General features: G+C 42.5%; 1 protein-coding gene across 2 annotated transcripts in view; it reads left to right on the top strand.

Annotated features, from left to right (window-relative positions):
* Nucleotides 1-2,911: 2,911 nt before the first annotated feature.
* Nucleotides 2,912-25,651, top strand: part of LOC126162400 (extracellular sulfatase SULF-1 homolog) — a 782,309-nt gene continuing 759,569 nt past the window's right edge. For both annotated transcript variants that reach the window (XM_049918893.1, XM_049918892.1), the window contains exon 1: nucleotides 2,912-3,006. The gene's annotated coding sequence lies outside the window, so the exon portion shown is untranslated. The remainder of the gene's footprint in view (nucleotides 3,007-25,651) is intronic.

The raw sequence follows: 25,651 nt of genomic DNA, 5'->3' as shown, positions 1-25,651 counted from the left end.
AGGTACGAATCCTGCCGCGGGCATGGATGTGTGTGATGTCCTTAGGTTAGGTTCGAGTCCTCCCTCGGGCACGGATGTGTGTGTTTGTCCTTAGGATAATTTAAGTTAAGTAGTGTGTAAGCTTAGGGACTGATGACCTTAGCAGTTACGTCCCATAGGATTTCACACACACTTGAACTTTTTTTTGCTCAGAACCATTTGAACAACCAATACAGCTTCGGGTCTGACACGGGAGATACAAATATTGAATGAAACAAGCAGTCGCTGAGAATGACTCAAGTAGAAAAAATCAAGCAACTGTGAGTAATACAAGACGAAATTTGATACGAAACGACACGATGTACAGGGCAAACTAATATGTTCCTGGAGGAGTAGTAAAAGGAAAGTAATTCTAGAGGAAGACAAAGGTTATTTCAGATACCACTACGAGTCTGTATCTGGCGATACACGTATTCACGGGATTAAATAGCCCTGAAACGAATTAGACTGTTGGACTGAAAAGGAGAAACAAATAGTAGAACATTTTAACAGTCACACAAAGGAATCATTTACTCAGATGTAGCTCTCAGGGGCATTAGATACATTCAGCTATCGCACGTCTTGGGATTTCGCCTGAGTTACTGCTCAATGTTTTCCCCGTCGGGAAGGTGCGGATAGGGCGCTGTTAGACTGCGCCGAACGTGTGTATTTACTTTGGCGACACGACAAACAGCAAGCACCGTGCGCAGAGTGGATCCGCGCATGCGCAGAGCGCCGACCCTGGCCCTGAGTGGCGGCGTGTGTTTACAAACAAACGCTGCGCCGCGCCCGCCCGTGTCCCTGGCAGCTCGCCTTCAACGGCGTGCTCTGGCAACGGGCCCTCGTTAAGGCCCGCCAACCAGGCCGACGACGCACGTCGCGCAGGGAACGCGCCAGGCGGACCCCTTCTTAACAAGGCCACAGTCTACCTCGGGATCTTACTCTTCACGTACAAAACTTGAAATTAACTAACTCAGCGTGCCACAGTTGCAGGAACGTAGGTAACAAATTGTCTCTCCGCTCCCTTAGCTGAACGGTCAGCGCTTCAGACTGACTGTCATGCAGTGTGGGCTCGGGCTAGATTCGAGGCCGGTTCAAAGTTTTTCTGCGCTCGGGGACGGGGGTCTTGTGTTGTCCGCGTCATCATTGCAACATCATCGACACGCAAGTCTCCCAGTGCGGCATCAACTGAAAAGACTTGCAAACTCGGCGGCCGAACTTCCCCCGGTGGAGAACTCTCGGCCATCAGTGCCATACGATCATTTCATTTCTAAAAATTGTCTATGGGCTGTCGGCATTAAATTTAATGGACTACTCAACAACTGTAACCAGTCTGGTGAAAGAAGAGCCCTGTCAGTTAAAAGTGGGATTGGCGCAGTGGTTCAGGCGACTACCGCAACCAATCATGGACTCGTTTTTCTGCACATCTCTGTGGCAACGCTTCATCGTTGCTGCAGCACCGCCAGCAGTGTCTCGTGCTTCGCAGTTGAAATATGGCAAACAGCGCTCTTCTTTTGCCGTGTAAAGTAGAAGGTACTTAGCCTTTGAAAGAAATTGCGTGTCTCGGAATGAAAAGATTTCAGCTTCCCACGTAAAGAAAACCCTGACCACTCTGAACAGAAATAGTACTATTTCACTGTAAAAATACAGCAACCAGCCACTTTTTAATGCGTTTTATTTATGCCAATATGCATTTCGGGTTTGCACCCATCTTCAGCTGGTAAATTACATGGATCTTCAGTTACTACAGTAGTACAATCTCGACAGCAGTTTGGATGCTGCAGCAGGCCTGTGCAAACTGGCTGTCGAGATTGTACTACTGTAGTAACTGAAGATCCATGTAATTTGCCAGCTGAAGATGGGTGCAAACCCGAAATGCATATTGGCATAAATGAAACGCATTAAAAAGTGGCTGGTTGCTGTATTTTTACAGTGAAATATCATTATCCACGGCCACGGAGCTCAACAGTCCAAATATAATGGACAAATTGTTAGAAATAGTACGTTTGACGAAAATAGAACATGTTTCCTGTTTGAGAACGTGTCTGGGTAGAATAATACGGATGAAGACTCTACCAAAGCTTCCATTTACACTGTTCAATAACGTTACTATGCTCGTCTGCTAGCATGCAGAGTAACCGGAGTTAACAACACAAGTTTCTGAGTGTGTCAACCAAATGCTGATACGTTCCCATAGGAATCTCGAGGCAAACGGTATGCAGTATTCCGATCTCCAGTTGAGGAATGGAGGTTTCATGTAGCCCACACAACGAAAGAGATGGTGTCATGTATGAAAAAAATGTGTTCGGAATGTAAAATCTGAGGGCAAAGAAAATTACTTTGCCGTCTTGATCCTACTCTTCCAGCCATATCAAGTATTTCCGGCAATTTTATGGCCTTCTAACAGTGTGAAACACCCTTTATCTTGCTGCAAGGCCCCGTTCTCCCAAGGATGTGAATAGCGACCTAATCCCAAGAGTGGAGTTAATGACCTAAAATGATCAGTCAAGCAGGTCCCTCTCAAGAACTAAGTCACGACAACACTTGTATTCATTTGGCGTGATTGCAGAGTGTAGATTATCTGCTATTTGTTGTTGGATATGATGATGCTCGTCTTCTGTGTGGTGCGCCAAATGTTATTGAACATGTGAACCCGTCACCGGCCAGCTGATGTACAGCTTCGACATTGTTCACTAAATTCGAGTCATTGTAAATGTATTTGTGATTTTGTGCAGGTTTTCTGTCTATTAAAATTTTTAGTGCTGTTTGATTAACTTTTGTGTTTGACCAAGTGTTGAAATCCCTCACTGACAATGATTCAAACGTTAGAAACGCAAAAATTAACTAATGTGGGAGAATTAGAGTTCTAAGGAAATCTTTATTTTTTCGTTTCAGGCTATATCTCCGCGATTTTTCGTCAAATAGCAGAAGGGAGTTCCATCAGCCAACTCGTCACACTTGAGGACAGAAGGAAAAGCCGTTTTCCAGGTAGGTACTTCATTTTGTAACCATGTCTCTACACGACAGCGAAAGTTTTATTTACGCGATGCTGTAGGCTATGCCAAAATCCTGAAAATTTTCTACTGTGAACTAATAAAATAATCTAAAACCTGTATGAACAAAAGTATAGATTACGTGGTCCATACTAATCTGTTCACAAAGTACTAAAAGGATATCACTCAGTTCTCTTCCGAAACTATGCCACCTTTCTGTAACCTTAAACGCAAATTTGTATAAGTAATTAACCACATGATTTCTTTATTTCTAAATTACCTTCGTAATGCATTTGCAACGAGGCATTTATTCCAGCTGTCACAACTTCTCGAAATTAGCAGGTCGTGACAGATCCAAGAGTATTCCGTAGAGTTGTTTTTATGAACACTTTACGGTTTCTGCAAGGAGAACTAAATGCATAGATCATTGGCCAAAGCCTCTTCGACAAGTATCACTACTAGATATTCGTTAGGGTGCGTCATCAATCAGAAACCAAAGGGAAGCAGGAGAATGTTTCTAGACATAACTACACGCGTCTTTAAAAATCCAATTTGGTAAAATTACTTTTAAGACACAAAGGAATCACAAGGATTGGCTGCGAGTGGGCACTGATCTAAATCGAAGGGGAAAGTTGAAATTTGTGCCGTACCAGGATTCGAACTCTGACTTCCTGCTTACTAGGCAAATGTGCTGACCAGTACGCCATCCGGAGACAGTGGTCGTCGCAACTGCACGGAGTCCCTAACGCACCCTCCCGTCAGACCCAAATTCTCAGCTTATCCACATAGCGCTAATGTAGTGCCCCGCGCCCATTATCCTCATAACTCGCGGCATTTCTCAATTCCCGTAAGAGCTCTAGGCTGGTGTGCATCTGCACTGAAGAGGTCTCTGGCCGTTCTCGCTTCAATGGTACATATTTGGTGTCTGTCTTTCGGACATGTCTGACAGAACAGACACCATATACATGAAACTAATTTTCTTTACATTAAAAAATTGTATTTTCTGTTGCTTCATCCAGTTATCATTTCCCATTTATAGGATTAGGGAATTACGTGAGTTGATGTTGCAAATGCAATGCAATGCAATGTGCGCAGGGAATACTAAAGCACTGAGAACATCCGAGTTAATGACCAAATTTATAACATGTATTAACAATATTCCACATTAAATACTGAACATAATTACAATTTTCTCATCGCAGATTTTGTGGATTTTGCCAAAGAAAATGGAATTGAGCGTTTGGAGTCATTGGCCGGGAGGCCCCTTGTGGGGCAAGTCCAGCCGCCTTGGTGCAGGTTTATTACATTCGAAGCCACATTGGGCGACCTAAGCGTCGTATGGGGATGAAATGATGATGAAGACAACACAATACCCAGTGCCTGAGCGGAGAAAATCGCCGACCCAGCCGGGAATCGAACCAGGGCCCGTAGGACAGCAATCTGTCACGATGACCACTCAGCTATCGGGGTGGACGATTTTGTCATTTAAAACGATTTTTGACTTGTGTGGTTCTTTTCAGAACACTTTTCTTTTTTGATAACGAAGTTAACACATAGAACGTACTATAAATTATATTCGTTATCTTGGATGCTGTGAATATAATACTATTGAATAAATTAAACAAAAATAAAATCCACTGACTCATTCGATTACGGGTAGCGTAAAGCTGTAAGAAACAGTGAAAAACCGTTGACGTTTCTGGAGTCACATTTCTCAGTAATTGGAAAGAGAGAACTGATAACGTACGAACTTCAGTGCTGCAGAACGTACATCGTGTCCTGAAATTTTTTGATACAAAAAATGTTTGTGATGTTTTCTCCACAAAAATGTGAGTGGGAGAGAAGACGAGTTTTGGAAACAATGCAGCTTTTTGCAGGAACCAGTTTCTCGCCAGAAGTGCAGAGTTTCCAAGAATCCGGTCTCGCCGGGCGTCGAACCTGTCCCGGCTGTTACTCCGGCTGCGGTCCGTGCCGGGTGGAAGGGCCGTTGTCCGTCGTGCTCGGACGCTGCACGCTGCACACCCGAGAGCGAAACTACCCGCCGCAAACTAAGGGCGACACTGCGTTTGTGGGTTGGCGGTATGTCGAACACAAGAAAGCTCCGAACATTTGCTCAAGTAATGGGAAAATTTCTCCTGTTGCTGGAATATGCATGGTTTGGGCTGCATACCGACACGATGGGATGAGCTGGGGAGACGTACTACATCGAGAGGAATCTCTTCACCAAACGCAGCACGAACGCCATATATTTGCTTCCCGTCATCGTTGCTGTTGTTGTTGTTATGGTCTTCAGACCAAAGACTGTTTCATGCAGCTCTCCATGTTACTCTATCTTGTACAAGCCCCCTTCATCGCCGAATTACTACCCACTTACTATAGTCATCTATTGGTCCTCCTCTACATTTTAATACCCTCCCTCCCCCACTTCCTTCCAAAACTAAACTGGTGATCCTTTTATGCCTCAGAATGTGTCTTGTCAACCGATCTCTTCTTTTAGTAAAATTTGTACCACAAGTTTCTCATCTCCTCAATTCTATTCAGTACCTCCTCATTAGTTACATTATCTACTCATCTAATCTTAAGCACCACATTTCAAAAACTTCTAATTTCTTCTTATACAAACTATTCATCGTCCGCGTTTCACTTCAGTACAAGGCTACACTCCAGACAAATACCTTCAGAAAAGATTTCCTAAAACTTAAATTTATATTCTATGTTAACAGATTTCTCTTATTCAGAAGCGCTCTTCTTGCCATTGCTTGTCTACTTTTTAATCCTCTCTACTTCTGTCATCATCAGTTATTTTACTGACAAATAGCAAAACACATCTACTACTGTTAGTGGCGCATTTCTTACCTAATTCCATCAGCATTGCTTGATTTAACTGGACTGCATTCCATACCTTCGTTTTGCTTTTTGATGTCCATCTTATATCCTCCTTTCCAGACGCTGTCCATACTGCTCAACTGGTCTTCCAAGTTCTCTGCTGTCTCTGACATAATTAAAATGTGTCGACAAACCTAGAAGTTTTCGTTTCTTCTCCATGAACTTTAATTCCTACTCCATATTATTCCTTGGTTTCTTTTTTTGCTTGCTCATTGTAGAGATTGAATAACGTAGGAGGTAGGCTACAACACTACCTCACTCCCTTTTCAACCACTGCTTCCCTTTCGTGCCTCTCGACTCTTATAACTGCCATCTGGATTCTGTACAAATTGTAAACAGTCTTTCGCTCCTCGTATTTTATCCCTACTGCAAGTAGAATTTCGGAGAGTATGTTCGAGTCACCATTGTCAAAAGCTTTCTCTAAATCTGTAAATGCTATACAAGCAGGTTTGCCTTTCTTGAAACTTTCTTCGAAGATAAGTCGTAGGGTCGTATTGTTACATGTGTTCCTACACATCTGTGGAATCCAAACTAATCGTCCACAGGGCCGGTTTCTACAAGATTTTTTTTCATTCTTCGGGTAAATAATTTGTGTCAAAACTTTGCAGCCACAACCTTTTAAACTGATGGTTCGATAGTGTTAACGCCTGTCAACACCTGTTTTTCTTTGGAATTGGAATTCGAATTACTACAATCTTCTTCATGTCTGATGACATTTCCTCCGTCTCATATGTCTTACCACCAGATGGAATAGTTCTGTCATGACTGGCTTTCCCGCGAATATCAGTAGTTCCAATGGAATGTCGTCTACTCCAGGGACCTTGTTTCGTCTTAGATCTTTCAGTGCTGTGTCAAGATCTTCTCGTAGTATCTCTCATTGAAGTTTTTCCTCTTCCCTTTCTATAAGATTGCCTTAGAGTCCATTTCCCTTCTATAGCCCCTCTATTTATTCCTCCGACCTTGAAGCTTTCCCTTATTTGCTTAATATTTATTTTCCATTTGAGCTCTTGATATTCAGACAGCTGTTTCTCTTTTCTCCAAAGGCCTCTTGAAATTTCCTACAGGCGGTATCTGTCTAGTCGTATATGCTTCTGTACCCTTACTTTTGCCCTCTATCCGTTCCTGCGTAGACGTTTTGCAATTTCTGTCAGTCTCATTTTTTAGATATTTGTATTCCATTTCGTCTGCTTCATTGGCAACATTTTTATATTTTATGCTCTCATTAGTTAAATTCAGCATCTCTTGTGTTAACCAAGGATTTCTACTTGGCCTCTTCTTGCTACCTATTTGAGCCTCTGTTGCCTTCACCACTTCATGCCTTTGCAACCCAATCTTCTTCCATTGTATTCACTTGCCCTTTTCACTCAAGCTTTGCCTAATGCTGCCCCTAGAGCTCTCAACACTCTCTGGACCTTGTACTCGTAAGGTTTAGTACATCTGCTGTTGTCTTTGATTTTTACCGATTCGATCCTGACAGTGTCTTTGACTTCTCAGTGAGATCAGTGTTCGACAGAAAGAAGGATGAGTCTTGTGATTCAGCTTCCATATATAGTAATCCTACCGCACGTCATAACCACTTCTATCTATAATAGTAAATGCCACACTCAGTGGAAAAATACTAAATAATTACTCTATGTGCCAGCAAGATGATAGTTCCTAGCCCTCGAGCTCAGTCTGTTATTTGCTTCCTCAGTATGTGATTAACCTGCTCAATTATTATTTTACAATTTCGAACGAAATTTCTTTTATATTTCATACATACCGCTGATAAATGGAGCTTTGTGGTAATAACATGGGGCCAGTATTCGTTTGGAACGTGTTCTGATCTCTGTCTCTTCACTCGCGTGTATTTCAGGATTTCTTCAAAACAATTCACGTGAATGTTTGGACTATTGCCTTCAACAGAGCCAAGGCCGATTTCTCCTGCCACACGGATGGTCGATTCGCGCTTGAGGGAACGGAATGTCAAAACAAACTTTCCACAATGCATTTCAGAACGTGGCATTTACACAGGCCATCAACGGAATGGAACGGGTCGTCGACGTCCTGATTTCTTGGGAAGAAAATTGGGACGTTGGCGTTGGTAGGAGAAAAGCGGTATCGTCAGCAACCCTCTCTGCTGTTATGGCAGTGGCTTCTGTACTTTTAGTCTTCTCAGTCCTTTTGTTTATTGTTTGCTTTATTTTCGTATCGCATTGCAAAGGGTCCTTCTGGACACTGACATAATTGCTATGAATGTTCTTCCAAAATAGACGCCAGATATCTAGAGGTGTAAAATATTTAGGTTTCACAAAACGTGGACAAAGATAAAGCCTACATTGTGCATAAATGAGAATATAAACTGATGAAATTATTTTCGTCAAATTACTTTTCGCTAAACAATGGAAACGTCGGCAGTATTTATCTTCACCGTATTTGCTACTTCGCAAGAAAACTGGGTTCTATATGATTCTTTCTAAATATTGTTTGAAAAGTCTGTCTGTATAAATTTACTCTAGGAAATAAATATGGATGCTCTGAAATGTTTAAACGACACTTTTTCCTTTTGTTCCTCTTCTCGGAAGGTCGCTGTATGAACTTTGTCGAGAAAATCTGTTCTGATGTTAGCTTTGGCCATTAATAAATTTTATCATTCAAATGGTTCAAATGGCTCTGAGCACTATGGGACTTAACGTCTATGGTCATCAGTCCCCTAGAACTTAGAACTACTTAAACCTAACTAACCTAAGGACATCACACACATCCATGCCCGAGGCAGGATTCGAACCTGCGACCGTAGCAGTCGCGCGGCTCCGGACTGAGCGCCTAGAACCGCTAGACCACCGCGGCCGGCAATTACATCATTGCTGGTTTCTTAATTGTAATACTATGTCTGAGCTGTTGCGTCGCTAATGGTATCTCGTAACGTCACTTTTACCTTTCAGCACTGGGCTGAGCGGAGTGACGTGTTGGCGTTCCGTCCAGTGTGTTACGATGACATTTCATTCCGTCTGCGATGCCATTGCTTCTTTTCACTTTTACGTCCGTTCCTCGTTCGGAATGACCTTGACTCGACCCCAAGGCATCGCACAGGAACGACAGTAATTGCGTATACTCATAGTAGTTACTTGAAATATCATTCTGTAATACGTATCTTAACGCTATTGCTATGTATTCAAGCTCCTGCACACTAATTTGGTGCATATGTAGAAATTAATATGAGATTCTTTTGCATTGCAGACTTTTTTTGCAATATTGTGACATCAAACCGCGTTTTTAATGTATTAACCTCAACAAATAACGTAAACATCGCACTGCTGCCGTATTTTGAGGACTTTTGGATTTTTTAACATCTTAGATGCATAAAATAGTTAATTTATGACTCGTTGCGTTTTCTAATTGCTGTCGGAGCCATTTGCTGGTCTACTAAGGTCGCAATTTTACAGTGTAGCCAATCCCTGGTAACTGGAGGAACTGGGTTTTGCGATGATTTTGCGTTTTCTAGGTTTGTGGGATGGTATTGGAAGCAAAATTCATTGTTCAGAAAATACAAATTCCTAAGTTGTTACTTATACTTTCCAAGCAAACTTTGGTTCGAAGTTATTTATGGATAAATATCGATTTTTCGGGACAGCCATCTGCTGGCGATTGGAGCGAGTAGGATGTGAAACTAGACTTGCCTTAATTTACGTTTTCGGAGTTTATCGGAAAGTGTTTATGATAAAAAAACTAATCTTCAACGAATAAGAATGCCTATCTCGTTATTTGTATTTTATACGCAAATGTTGGTTTTTTAAATCAAAGTAAACAATGTGAGGGCGGTGAGCCAGTTCTTAAACGACGTTCTGAAAGTCAATAATGCGGACATAGCTTCAGAGCAGAAGCACGAGGGTCGCGGGACGAGGGATACTTCATGAGAAATTTACAGAATTGGGGGTGGCGAGGCACACCACCCCCCGTCCCCTCTGGCACATGGCAGGAAGTCGTGATTTCTGGAAGGACGTAGGGAATAAAGGAATGATGATGCGTCGGCCATATATGCTGTGCAAAATCATCTCAGTTGTAATATGACACCACTGATAAGAAAGCGCTATGTCAGTAAATTCTCCGCCTATACAGGTAGGGCGCTACTGCTTTAATTGACATTCGATTACAAATAATCCTAACAAGAACGTCACGTTTACACGACTCTTCAATGGATCGTTGTCTTAGAACGGCTTACTCTCACAACACACGAGTTATAATGCGAAAATACTAAATATGAAAATTTTTAATCGGCAACATGAGTTTTCCTGTCATTTTAATACAACAGATCGTACCAATAACGAGTCGTTCTCGAGACGTTCGATGTGCTGGTGCTTAGAAACAGCATAAACCACCTTGTGCTGTAACGTATAACATAAGACCCACCGAATGTGGACTTCTAATGAACACGACAAACACAGTACAGTGTCTCTCTTTCTGCTTGTGACGTAAGGAACGTTCTTGCCTCCGATCAGTTCTACTTTACATGGCACGTTGCTTAAATATCGCAGAACTTATTTTGTGTTTCACGTGAGGAAGTGGCTCGTCAACGTAAAGTTGCAGGACGCGACCTCACAAAACTCATAGAGCGCCACGTCAGTGTTCGCTAATTCGTCCCTTATGCCGACGGCTTAACATTCACGTATGGTATCAGTGGAGTGACGAAGTAACTCGCTGATTATGCGTGTTAAAAACGGAAAAATAATTTGAGATATTATTAAGGTGGTAGTAGATGTCTCATTACACGTTTCGTTCCATTGACGTGCATTCTGAATGGACCCTAATACAGCTCGTAATGTAAGAAATGTCATACCTCGTCTCCTCGAGCCGTTCGCCGTTACACTTGAAGACAATCCTTACAGTGACATCTGGCACTGACACGCGTCACGCTACGTCTGCTCACATTTAGAGACAGTGGGAGTGGGCTCTCGTATAGTATTTTCCGCTGCTACCAATCTCCAGTTCATGTACATACATAATGAATCACCTAAAAAGAACAACCTTTTGGCATCGGGGGTATATCTGCTGGAGTGCCGCTATTGTAATGCAGGATATGTTGAACAAACAGGCAGAACCTTCAAAATTAGATTGCAAGGACATGTTCTTAATAGATGGGGACAGGTAAAACAGAACTCAGCTTTTGCCCAACACCTTAAAGCCAGTGGCCATAGTCCTCCGCAATCTTAAGATTTTGCATTTTGCGCAAAAGGGTAAGAAGTTAAACATTTTGGAAGAAATTGAAATATTTAGGCATATGGAAGACAAAGATTTGTCTCTCCTTAACGGCCAAATATTTGGCGCCAATCAGGCCTTTTTAAAAGTTATGAAATCGGTGTTATTAATGTAATCCTGGAGCTCTTGTGATTCTGCCTTGCTACAAGTTCTAGCTCCGAAGGACGCACTATTTGAGTGTTATATGGGCGGCCTCTTTATCTGAAATTACAGTCCTGTGTTTTTTAATGTTCTCGTTCTAGTGGTATATGATACGAAAAATCTGTTTATGTACTGCATCTGTGTGTTGTATTATACACCTTGCTTTCTCATTTTAAATTTGCCGCCTTCATTTATATTTTACTTCGTCAAAATTTTAGGATAAGTTAAACACAGGTGTTGCCCCTAGTAATTCCATCTTATCAATGTTTTATCTGCATTACATTTATAAAGTTTTAGTGGGTATGTATATCCAGTTTACGATCTCTCATTTTTAATCACTGCTGCGTCGCAGCGCCACCTCTTGAGGTGATTCTGTATTAGGCTTCAGTACTGGCACACGACGCTGTGCGGGCGCTGATAACCTCGCTGTTGTGCGCCCTAAAACACTAATCATCATCATCAACGACGCTGTGGCTCATCATGCTTACTACCTGAGCCCCCATCTTACTCTGTTACACGCTCCTGTGAACGGGAACGCGTTATGCAGATCTTGGTTCCTCTCGCGTCCATCTAGAAAAGGTAATGATTTTACTATTTTATATTTCTACTTTTTACTGAGTTTAACGAAGGCGATGTTGGCCTGATATATTTGACGATGCCCTTTGGCTACACTGACTAAAGGATTTTTCTAAGAAATACCAAATTAATGTATTTGCTCTTTCAATAGGTGACCTGTTCATACATGCTTATAGGTTATCCAAGTCTGCACAACGCGATCGCGATTCTTAAAAAATGGTTCAAATGGCTCTGAGCACTATGGGACTCAACTGCTGAGGTCATTAGTCCCCTAGAACTTAGAACTAGTTAAACCTAACTAACCTAAGGACATCACAAACATCCATGCCCGAGGCAGGATTCGAACCTGCGACCGTAGCGGTCTTGCGGTTCCAGACTGCAGCGCCTTTAACCACACGGCCACTTCGGCCGGCTCACGATTCTTAAATAGATGTATTTGTTCTCTGTTTTCTGTGTAGATATCCTGAAGATGCCGAAATAAGGCGAAACGCGTCGTTGAAAAGTAAAAAAATAAAATTACAACCAAGACTGTTTTTAACCAATACTGTTAAGCACTGGTTTGCTGTATGCCACATATGAATTGGAAGAATTTCTATTTAGAGACAGTTACCATTCACTGCTGCAGTTAATGAGGCTGAGTACGTTCCGGAATTGAGAATACTGACGCATTACCGCAAATTCGGGAATAGACAAAGATCCGACGTCAACCTCCTGCGAAGCAGTGGATAGACCGCAGCTAGCGAGAGCGAGCGCAACGACCTTTGGCAGCAGCGGCTGCAGTAGCGGCTGCAGTAGCGGCGCGGAGGCTCTGCCCTGTGGCTGAAGGCGGCGGGCGTATTGGGGTTAACCGGCGCGCACCGCAGCCGCAGCCAAGGACGGCCGCCCCGTGTCCACTGGGTCCTCGTATACACACGTACTGCGTGAGGTGCCCAGCAGAGAGTACTTGTTACGATGATACCCCAAGAACTAAATTTGGAAGTGCTCTAAACTTACTTTATCTTAAACCATTAAATGTTATTCACTCGGTATTTTTGAGGTAGATTACTTTTATCCCTAAACAGTAATAGTAAATCGTTTGATATTATCAGTACGTCACCTTTTGTTCAGTATCTGAAATTACACTCTTATATGAAGAAATCCAAGATATCCAACGAATAAGAAAATAAAGTTGGAAAATATTCAGAAAAAACGCTATGAAGTAGAAAAATGGAAAGATTGAGAAAACCCTGTTCGACATCAACAAAAATACATATGAGGGCTGGACGAGGAAGGGGCAGTAAGTAGATTGATGATTATGTTTTTGTAATGCTCTGTTAATCTTCACATCCTGCTTTACTGCAGGCCAGTGCCGAAATTACTGAAACGCCAAGGAAAAGATGTAACATCTCGTCAGCCACCCGGGCAACCAGTGAAACCCAGGTTATGTAGTGGCTGCCGAAGCTACAGTGTGTCTTGTCACGCTTGGCAATGCTAAAACCGCGCAGTAGGAGATTCGATCCAATCACTTATAGAGTTCTGTAATAAGTAAGAAATCTGTTACCGGCTTTCAGGGCAACTGACTGCTCTTGGGAGAAACTGCGAAAGCGCCACATTTAAATGGGAATGTAGTTACCGCACTGCGTCAGACTTGATTTCATACTTCATATTTCTCAACAACATAATCAAAAACAAAACAATTTTTCGGTATTATTTAATCATTTCTTGGACGCTGAAGACATAATATAATTTTCATCTTATACATACTGTCGCCGTACAGACAGACGCAGATAATACCCATGTACTAGTGCCTGACTTAGTTTCGTAATCGAAACAGGTTGATTGTAATAGTGTACCACGTTTGCAACTTCTTTATGGAGACGCGGAAACTCTTCTAGAGGAAAACAATAATAGATCTCCTGGACAATTGTAACGTAAAATAATTCCTTTTGAACAGGAAATACACTGCAGATCAATCAGTTCCATCTGCACATCCGCACGAGCGCTTCTAACTCAAATGGCGAACCGTGTTGAAAACAAATCTAAGACTGAAAATGTGATCAAAACGTTCACAAATCTGTCTTCGTAATTCCTTCAAGGCCACATTGAATTCTTCAAAATTCGCGTTTTCTCTAACGCCAGAGAGTTTAGAGAAGTGCACTGTTCTTATTAAAATTTGTTCCTTCTGGAATGCGATTTTCTTTTTAAATGCATCCACATCAAATCGGAAATAAGTCGTTTCTCACCTTGAAATGTCTTGTCGGCAGTGTGCAGTCAAGTTTAATGAAGATGCGACGTCTGCAGTTCATTTCGAATGCTCTAATTTTCGTTCCTGCTGCCGGCCGGAGTGGCCGAGCGGTTCTAGGCGCTACAGTCTGGAACAGCGCGACCGCTACGGTCGCAGGTTCGAATCCTGCCTCGGGCATGGATGTGTGTGATGTCCTTAGGTTGGTTAGGTTTAAGTAGTTCTGAGTTCTAGGGGACTGTTCATTCTTGTATTGCATAATAGAGGCTACTTAAAGTAAAATTCCATTGGCAAAACTAATAACTAAAGATGCAGCACAAATTTAGAGTGTGCAATTTCATTTAATTTATTCTGTATTTAGGTAAGCGAATGACTTCTTCTGGCTCGATATGTATTTTATTGTTGTTAATTTAAAAGTAAAATCAATGGTTCATTTGCTTAAAGTAAATTCATTTCAGTCTTTCAATAATAAAAATTAAATCGCTTGCCTTTTTCTAAATTTTGCATTACATTACACTGAGACAAGTGAAAGTCTTTTTTCACATAACACAGTTCAAGTTTAGCAATCATTTATTTAACCAGTAATTTCATTTAACATTATTTTCAAAATTTAGTATTTCAGAATAAGTAACTGCAAACGCAGCGCTTTCTGATTCATTTATTTTCTCGTGAACCGTTGTGATGTGGAAAAGCGTGACAACCTTCGTTGCCACGCCAGTGATTACTTGCTGAAAATTCTTTGCCATCATCCTTCTCAAGATTCTGGAGATTCATTGCTCTAGCGGTCTGGCGACCGTTTATCTATCCCTTCTTTTTAGCTAATCAGTGTTTTCTTTGTGTCTTCAGTGAATTTTCTTGTAAGTATTACGTGGTACCCTTTCCCCCAATTGTGCGATTCATGAGCGATTGCGCTATACTCCACCCATTTCAAAATTATCATCAGTATTTAGCGTAAATTTAGAATAGATTCTTTCTTCCGAAGAGTCTGTTGTACGCTTTCCTCCTACTAACTGGTGTTATTTTCCTTCGGTAACGGTAGCCTTACTCACTGCAAAATTGCATTACGCATATGCGATCACGGTCAGTTATATCGCAATCCTGCTGGTCGATTATGATGGGGGAGGTTACAAGACAATATGTCTTTTATGCTATACTGAGAATTCTCTTGCGTCATTCTCATTCATCTTTAAACACTTGCGGTGATTGATCGCTAAACTGCCTCTTTCTGTGCAAACAGCCACTGGACGTATGAACTTCTTTTATAACACGGAGGAACACCAAAGGGTAAACAGCGCTGACGCCACGATTCTGCCGACCTGAAGAAAGTCATGTCGACGGAAAATGCCGCACTACAATGCTAAATGAAATGTCGCGCTGCATCGAATACTTCCGAGAACTGACATAGGAAGAGCCCGAGTTCTTTGTGGCCATTTCAGTAAGGCTGGAGGTGTTGCTGAACGACACCGAATCCAGGGTGTTAATTTTTTTTTTCCAACAAAGAATTCATGCTCCTGAAAAGTAAAGTGTAATGAAGCTCTGTCCTGCTGTAGTCACATATGCTTCATGATTTCCTAGTCTTCGAGTTGGATATTAAGCATGTTCGCGATGTGTCCAAATAAAAATCACCATCCGCATCCCCTTTAAAAAATGACGGTCCGAACATGTGTCTTGATGACATCGCAGTCCATATCGTAACATGAAGTAGCTTGATGTCCAACTCTTGCACATAACTGTGATCGGCCAGGGAACCACATTCTTCAAGTGTGAAGTGTCATATATTGCACATTCATTAGAAAAGAACACTTTGAACGAGACAAGGCATTTGGAAATTTTGCCAGCAATGCACAGCGGGTTCCTACTCTCTGCTCCATGTCATTATCAGAGAATTCATTCAAAAACATCGATCTGAATAATTTGATTTTTGTTTGGTAATGCCAGGGATATGCGATGACCGTCGTTACTTAAAAGATTTCGATGTTGGGAGTTTATACATCGATATTTCTATATCGATGCTGAAGCCTTTGGAACATAGCATCTGTGTTACAGAGAAAATATTGACCTTCGGTGACGGCAAAAATCTAGGCTACTTGTTACCACTGTCAATACCTTGTTCGCCATTTAAATGGAATCCCTTTATGAACGTGTCTCGCAACGACGTCAGTATACTGGGTAAAGGGGTAGAAACAGCGTGTGGAAGAAAATTCTATTGGCAAACTGTCAGAGTTGATTCTCGCTGTAAAAGGATTTGTAATGAGCTTTGAAAAAAGTGTAGCAGCCAAAATTCAGAAAAAACCTGACCTTAAACTAACCTAAGTGGCCACTAGATGGAATTCAACTTTGTATTTGATTGAAAGGTTTTTGCAGCTGCATCCAGTGATTAATAACAAGTGACATGCTAGTGCACCACACCTGTTAATAGTTGCACTCGTTTCAGATCTGGCTTATGGGTGTATTTTTATATAAAAGTGTTTTGCAAGCAGTAAAGTGATCGACATAACTAGTAAGTTGAATATAAAACTATCTCATATTCAACCACTACAGGCTGTTATACAGAATTTTAAGAGTAACATCGTAACAGAAATCAGAAAGTGCTTCCTGCCAAATGAACATAACGTATTAGCCATTTCAACTTTGCTCGATCCTAGATTCAAGAACATATACTTTCAATATGGTTTAGCATATTCGAAGCCAATCAGAGGCACCAAGGATTTCCAATAGCTGTTAATACGTGGGTAAAGATGACCAACATGTTGATACATTACAGGAACACAGAGAAACCAGATTCGATTTATGTAATGAACATTATAAAATAGCTCAAAAGAAGAACAATTTACAAACTGGACCTACAATCACAGTTCAGTCATTATTTGTAAGATCGACTTCTAGGTCTTAAACAAAATCCATTGGAAGAATGGAATCACATCATAGGCACTACCCGTCCAAAGCTAAAAAAAAGGCGCACTTAAATTAGAGTTTTATAGCTACGCCGCCAGCTTCTAAAAGACCTCAACAGCAGCATGTGCTCTGCGTCAACAACCCAATAGACTAAAAGAAAAAGCCGGCCGGGGTGACCGAGCGGTTCTAGACGCTACAGTCTGGAACCGCGCGACCGTTACGGTCGCAGGTTCGAATCCTGCCTCGGGCATGGATGTGTGTGATGTCCTTAGGTTAGTTAGGTTTAAGTAGTTCTAAGTTCTAGGGGACTGATGACCTCAGCAGTTAAGTCCCATAGTGCTCAGAGCTACTTGAACCATTTTTGCTTAAAAGAAAAAATTGTCTCATTAATATTGTTTTTGTATTCTATACCAAACTTTTAGATTATCTGGGCCACATCAGAAGAAGACGAGTATTTTTGATCCGCACGTAATATTCTTAACACTCAAAATAGCGGCTATAAAAATAAAGGATGAGTCAATGAGAAAATAGCTTCGTATGGTGGGAGTTTAAATTGAAAATATTCAGTTGATCGTAACTTTACGCAAACGGTATTTTACGGAATTTTTTTGCCGGTCGTGTCATAGTTCTTCACAACTTTGGCAGTATTCAAATGGGTCAAATGGTTCTGAGCACTATGGGACTTAACATCTTAGGTTATCAGTTCCCTAGAACTAGAACTAATTAAACCTAACTAACCTAAGGACATCACACACATCCATGCCCGAGGCAGGATTCGAACCTGCGACCGTAGCAGTCCAGCGTTGGCAGTATTGATACTTGCTTTGGCCGCAAGCGGCCCAGGGGCCTAACATCGGGCAATACATGTCTATACTCCGTAGGCAAAAGTTTTAAACTATGTAATGGCAGCTATTGCTGTAGTTATTGATTCATACACTCAAAGACAAAACAAAAATGACACGGCACGAAGAATTATCCGAAGGGGACGAAAATGTACAAACAAACAAGTGATGACAGTTTCGGAAAAATTAAATGATTTATTTAAGAGAAAGACGTTCACAAATTGAGCAAGTCAGTGACACGTATTTCCGCCGCTGGCCCTTATGCAAGTAGTTATATGGATTCACATTGATCGATCGATCCTGAGGGATGCCGAGCTGAAATCTGTCCAATTGGCGCGTAAACTCATGAAAATGCCGAACTAGTTGGAGGGCACTGGCCATAATGCTCCAAACGTTCTCAAATGGGGAGAGACCCGGCTGACTTGCTGACCAAGGTTGGGTTTGGCGAACAGTAGGAACTGTCGCCGGATGCGGACGGTCGTTATCTTGCTGAAATGAAAGGCCAGGATGGCTTGCCATGAAGAGCAACACAACGGGAAGTGGAATAGCGTCGACGTACCGTTGCGCTACAAGTGCGCCGCAAGTGACACCCAAAGGGGCCCTGCTAAGAAATTAAATGGCACCCCAGACTATTATTTCTGGTTGTCGGGCCGTACGGCTGGCGACAGTCAGGTTGGGATCCAACCGCTGTTCACGGTGTCTCCAGCGTCTTCGGCCTGTAATCTCACTGACTATAGTAGAATTGTCTTTGGTGATGAGTCTGGGTTCGAACCGAGCCCCGATGATCAGTGACGGCGTGCCTGGAGACGCTCCAGATAGCAGTGGGATATCAAGTTGACTGTCGCGTGCCATATGGTCCGATGACCAGGAATGATGGCCTGGAGTGCCTATTCTTTTCATAGCTGACCCATTTGGTTGTCATTCGCAGCACCCTACAGCGCAGCGGTAAGTCGACGATGTTCTACGCCCCCTTTCTGTTGCCCTTCATTGGAAACGATCTTGGGCTTACATTTCAACGAGATAATGAGCACCAGCATACGACGAGGATTTCTAATGGTTATCTTCTTGCTATTCAAGCCCTGCTATGGCCTGGAAGATCGCCGAATCTCTCCCTAGTTGAGAACGTTTGGAGCACTGTGGCCCTATAACCATCTCGGGACTCTGACGATCTGATTCTCCATTTGGACAGAATTCGGAATGATATCCTTCGGGAAGACATCCAACAACTCCATCATCCAACACCAAGCCGAGCTTGCATAAAGGCTAGAGGTGGACCAATGCGTTACTGACTTGCTCAGTTTGTGAAGCTTGTTCTCTTCAATAAATCATCGAATTTTTCTGGAATTGTACTCATTTGTTTGTCTGTACATGTACATAACGTCCATAGATTTTCGTCCTGTCAAGATAATTCCTTCGTTGTGCTTCTGTTTAATTTTTTAAAATTTTATTTTTTTTGTTTTATTTTATTTATTTGTTTTTAACTATGGTGAAAGACCAATTTCTATGTTCTATTCTATAAATTAATTATTGAACACTTCTGTTAAAAACGTCAATGTTCTAGTTAGATTACAATCACCAGTCGATGATTAGCTGTCGAAGATGAAATCGACATCAGTATCGATAATTTCCCAATATCTCCCTTCCCTGATTCACCCACTGTTAACCGTGGTAGTTGCGGTTTTCAGCTGTTCTTTTGAAAACGGATGCGAATAAAATAACTGTTTACTTCCTCATCTGTACGAAAACGATAGGGGTGCGGGGACTTTTCGGGCTCCCTGTGCTTCAAAGACGATTGGCTAGACACCAGCGACATGAGTGAGTGAGCCGCAGCAGAAACGTAATGTCCAGCAGTCGAAGGAGGGGCGACTAAAGGAAGGAGAAGAGGGGAGAGGAGAAGAGAAGCGAGTCGCAGTGCAGCCCAGACGCTGATGGACTGCGGCGCTCGCTCTGCCGTGCCCAGCGCGGGACCGTCTGATTCACACAGCAGCCCGGCCGGCACGCGGATCAGATAGCACCGGCCGGCCGGTGGAATCTCTTCCTCACCGGCAACTGTTTTTTCTTCCCGTCTTCCGCATCTCCTCTGCGGCCGAGTCGTCTCATCTCACCACCTCAGCCGCTGCCTGCGGCTCCGTGTATAACATTTGTTCCACATATTCAGCGAAATGTGTGCAAAGTACGCAGTGCTGTAGAACGTTTCGTGTATTTCCGCATTCAGCGTTTTCTTAAGCGCAGTAAGGGGATCACACCCTAACCAAGTGAAACACACTCCGTAAGACCACCTTTTCTGCAATTCACTTTTGACACTACTCAAGACGGTAGGTAACGTGCTTCAGCCGTTCCCCAAATCCGGTCCTTTCCATCGGATTGCCACTGCGTACTGCGTGATTCAGCATTCGAAATCACTCATTTCCAGCCATCCACTGTCTAGTGGCGTCGCTTTTAAAACCACTTCAATCGTCGCTTGACTACAGAAATATGTGCCTTACATGGAGCTGCTCGAACCGTGTAGCCAATGCTTTTTAACTGCATGCACACAGTCATTAGGCTACTTGAACTGCTGGAAGCACTTTGGAACTCACGAGTGGTTCCTTCTGCTATTTCCTGCTCTTTTCTAAGCGAACCTTCGCAGTCATTGACGTCCCTGGTCTGTCAGTACCTGAGGTCTGCCCGGTCTTCCTTAGCTGTTCGTTCAAGTTTCCACTTCAGTCACAACGCCAAGTGTTGACTTGGGCTGCTATTGAAGGGTTCAAATATCCCTTATGACTAGTATATGTTCGAAGTCACTGAACTCTCCTGATCCACCCAATCTGTTATTACAGTTCTGACAATACAATAATCCCCACCTCCTTTTATGATGGCAGGTCCACCTCTCATGACATCTAATGATCAATTTCGAGCTACATACGGACGTCCGGATACTTCTGATCAGATGGTGTAGCTGTCTCTGAGGAGTAACCGGTACCTGCGAAGTGGCGTCCAGCACCAGATATCTGCAGTAGTTAGTGGACACTAGGACCGTTGTTGTGTGGTGAGTATTGGAACCAGGTGGTATTCACCAGAGGGGAGTGCGGAAACCGCACATTCGAGATGGGCGTGAACAGAGTATAGTTGAGACTCATTGGATGGTACCACCGCCACCGTTTGTCAAAGAAGCAAAACCTGCGGCTGCTTTCAACGAGCACTACCTATTACAGTCAGGTGCTAAACCGCCCGCACCTGAGAACTGCACCACTAAGCCGGCCAGAGTGGCCGAGCGGTTCTAGGCGCTACAGTCTGGAACCGCGCGACCGCTACGGTCGCAGTTTCGATTCCTGCCTCGGGCATGGATGTGTGTGGTGTCCTTAGGTTAGTTAGGTTTAAGTAATTCTAAGTTCTAAGGGACTGATGACCTCAGAAGTTAAGTCCCATAGTGCTCAGAGCCATTTTTTTGCACCACTAATATACTCGTAGTTCTATCAAATCAGTCTCCTAGTCCCACATTAACTGAAACTCCCATTATGTTATTAATCACCGACTAACATCAAATAAAAGCAGTAGAAACGACACGTGTCAACGACAGAAACGACACAGTAGAACTTTTGGGTAGGAGAACTGCCAGCAAATGACGGCAGCTTGGTCTGTCAACGTTGACATTTGGTAGGCAGCTCAATATTCAACTGTAATTTGTACCTCAAATATTTCCTCATGGTGATCGCACAGCGCAAAGACTGTTTAGATAGATCAAATGTGATTCTGTATACCTTATGTTAAAGTAATAAGTGAGCGATGCTGAAGCTGTTACATCTCGGACCTTGGAAATGAGTACATTGTGCAGTAATGATCAAAGTACGTCTGTCAATTTATATCAGCCATCATCACAGACTGAATATTTCTAAATTTTGCAAGTTATAAGGCCTCAGGAAGTTTGTTTCAAGTTACGTACGCCGTTAGAGATTCTACCAATGGCCTTGTCGCAAAGGTAACACCGGTTCTTACCAGTTAAACGCCGCCGGGCTTGGCTAGCACTTGGTTGGGTGACTGTCCGGTCCGCCGAGTTCTATTGGCAAGCGGGGTGCACTCCGTCCTTGCGAGGCAAATTGAGGAGCTAATTGACTGAGAAGTAGTGACTACGGTGTCTCAAATTAACAACGGCCTGAGAGCGATGTGCTGTCCACATGCCCCTCCACATCCAGCCTCTAGGCTGTAGATAACTCGGCGGCCGGTCAGTATCGTTGCGCCTTCCGTGGTCTGATCGGACGAAGTTAAGTTTTATCAGAGAGGCTAGCTGGAGGCAGTTTTGTTCTGATCTCGATCAGAGATGGCTGCAGTTCGTTAGAATCTAGTGTTTCTTGGACACTGTCAACGACCGCTCAAGTGCAGCTATTGCAATACGAGGGGCGTTTGAAACGTCCGTGCAAAGTCCGAGAGATGGCACCATCGGCATGTATCGAGGTCATGTTTAGTTAGTAGCATCTTTGGAAAGAACGGACACCAAGTTTCAGCCATATTTGTCTATTTCTTTGTGTTTGGCATTCGTGTGAATCAAGGAAGTCGAGTGATTGTCAATAAATGGACGAAAAAGAATTTCGTGTGCTGATTAAACATTACTTTATGAAAGACAAAACGCCTCAGGAGACTAAATAGAAGCTTGATAAACATTACGGTGACTCTGCACCTTCTATTAGAACAGTTTATAAGTGGTTTCAAAATTTTCGGAGCGGCCATATGGGCACAAGTGATGCTGAACATACTGGACACCTTGTGGAGGTTACGACTCCAGAAATCATTGATAAAATGCATGATATGCAGAAGAGTTAAGGTGTGTGAGATTGCTAGTGCTGTGGACATGGGTACATAATATGTTTCGTATACATTTGGATATGAAAAAGCTATCTGCAAGATGAGTTCCACGATTGCTCACACTTGACCAAAAACGGAATCGTGTGAAGAGTTGCAAGGATTGTTTGCAGCTGTTAAGGAAGAATCCGCAGGACTTAAAGCATCGTTTCGTCACTGTGGATGAAACATCGATGCATTACTAAATTCCTCAGACCAAACAACAATCTAAACAACGGGTTGCCAAGGGAGAAACTGCACCAAAAAAGGCGAAGACCATTCCTTCGGCCGGAAAGGTTGTGGCAACTGTCTCTTGGGATTTGCAAGGGATGACCCTCATCGACTACCTAGAAAAGGGTAAAACTATTACAGGTGAATATTATTCACCGTTATTGGACCATTTGAAAACCGAGCTGCAAGAAAAACGCCGGCAATTGGACCGCAAAAAAGTCCTTTTCCATCATGACAATGCACCAGCACACACCTCAGCAGTTGTGGTCGCAAAATTAATGGAAATTGGATTCCAACTCGTTTCACATCCTCCCTGTTCTCCAGACTCGGCTCCCTCGGACTACTATTTGTTCCCCAACTTGAAGAAATGGCTGGCGGGACAAAGATTTTACTCGAATGAGGAGGTGATTGCAGCAACTAATAGCTATTTTGCAGACTTGGACAATCCCTATTATTCGGAAGGGATCAACAAATAAGAACAGCATTGGACGAAGTGTATAATTCTAAAAGGAGACTATGCCAAAAAACAAAAAAGGTTTACACCAATCACGTAAGTAGTTTTTATTTTTGCACGGATTTTTCAAATGTACCTCGTAAGTTGCAGGAGAAGTTACCTACGTGGAATGAGATTTGAAAAAGCCGACATGCTTGAAAAGCATTATAGACTTTACTGTTAAATAATTTTGTGGAAAAAGCTTCACACATTGGCAAGGCTCAGAAGATGCAATGAATAAAGCTGATGACAAACAATGACACCATCAGGGAGCCAACAAACCTGCCGCCTAAGTAGTGAGTAGACACATATTACAATGTCCCAGCAAATCAGATTGTCCATCAGGTTATTTGAAACGGGAGATCAACTTCCTGCACCAGCGCAGGTAAGAAAACGAGAAAACCGACTAAAGAAGCAAGGATTTTTTAAACAGCTTTTGGGAACTGGGGAAATGCAGGATGGATGATTATGTTAACGATTTAAGTCCCATCGCAAAGAAATCTACACGACATTTGTTGAAAACTGCGGTCAGTAGTGCAAGTTGAGGAAAGCTAATGATATAGGCATACTAGAACCCGGCAAAGATCGAAACAACGCACAAAGATATCGACCGATTTTCCTGTTATGCCACATGTACAAGGTGTCGGAGAAATTAATATGGCTGATCTGCTCCTAATTCCGGAACCAGCAGGCTCTGCTAAGTTGCGAATAACAAATGAGTAATGTAACAGGAACTATTTTCATAGACTATACAGCAGATTATGAAACTTTGACTCATAAAGTTTTATTTAGAAAACTGTAAAAGATAAATAGGCTTTTTGTAAACCTCGATTATCGGAAATCGCCATCAGGACTGAATGTTCTCTTTGTAAGTTTAAGGCAAGGGATGCAGACATTAAGTATAAAAATGGTATACCTGAAATAAGTGTATTTTGTGATTTTTTTTTAAATCCTAAACAAACGATAAATCACAACGTGAAGGGACACGCAGTGTCATGTATGACAATGATCGTACTATTACTGCGCCTGTCAAGAAGTGTGGGATTCAACAGCAGCAGTTGCCAACATTTCTAGATAGGCTCAAAGAAAGCCGACTGGAAACGCAAATATAATTTTCCATCTGACGAAAAGGAAGGCAAAGATTACCTTAAACCTTTCGTATGTAGAAATAACACTAGGCAATGCGCAGCTCCAAAATATCTTGATGTTGTCTTTGATGCGACATTGTCTGAACACCAAACTTAGAGTGGTTTCCAGGAGATTGTTGCCCGCAAATTGATGGCAACAACCAGAAGCCGAGAGGACTTCTACAGTTGTTTTGAACTATTATATAGCTGAGTATGTATGTTTGGTATGCCACAGATCCAACAATATTGCAATAGTGAACCAGATATGCAGCTTCGTTACATGTGACGTATCCATCCCTCTGGAGAGGTTAATTAACAAGCTGGAATCGCTTCCCTAACATGCAGTGAGAAATAGTAACCACGAAAGAAAAGACCAACTTAGTAAAATCTTTTCGGTTATCAGCAAGCACACTCACGATCAAAGTGAAGATAGTTCCTTTAAAACAATCTGGGCACCCACATCGAGATCACAGTAAACCAGAATGCGAATATGGCGCACTGGAGGTCAGTGAATTGAGAGATGAATGATACCTGAATGACGACCTCCTACTGACCACGCATCAGGTTCAAAATGGCTCTGAGCACTATGGGACTTAACTTCTGAAGTCATCAGTCCCCTAGAACTTAGAACTATTTAAACCTAACTAACCTAAGGACATCACACACATCCATGCCCGAGGCAGGATTCGAACCTGCGACCGTAGCGGTCGCACGGTTCCAGTCTGAAGCGCCTAGAACCGCTCGGCCACTTCGGCCGGCCCACGCAGCAGGAAGACTATGTGGAAGACATTCATGTGACACCGTTCAGGTCTCATAAGGAGCAAAATTAATAGAAAGGGATGGTGTTTCAGTGTAGAATGAACTGTTTTGTGTATGAACTTCAGCTAAGATCACACCATTTCTTCTACTACCGCTAATGCTGAGTATTATGTACCATTCAAGATTCAGCAATATTACAATAAGTGCTCGTGATGTTGCAAATTCAGGTTCGTAGCTGTCTAACTTTCATGGTCTCTTTCAATTTTTCTCGTTTACGATGTGTGTAATAAAAATTATATTCGTAGCAAATGTTGCGTTGCAAATATTGCAAATAAAGGTCTTGTCTACGATGTTATGGTTATGTATTGGTGAAGAGCTGTGCACGCGACATACAGATGACAACAATGAGGAAAGAAAAT

This window comes from Schistocerca cancellata, chromosome 2, assembly GCF_023864275.1.
Source record: "Schistocerca cancellata isolate TAMUIC-IGC-003103 chromosome 2, iqSchCanc2.1, whole genome shotgun sequence".
Lineage (NCBI taxonomy): Eukaryota > Metazoa > Arthropoda > Insecta > Orthoptera > Acrididae > Schistocerca > Schistocerca cancellata.
The sequence above is the reverse complement of the archived record's forward strand: the minus strand, read 5'-3'. Positions and strand labels throughout refer to the sequence as shown.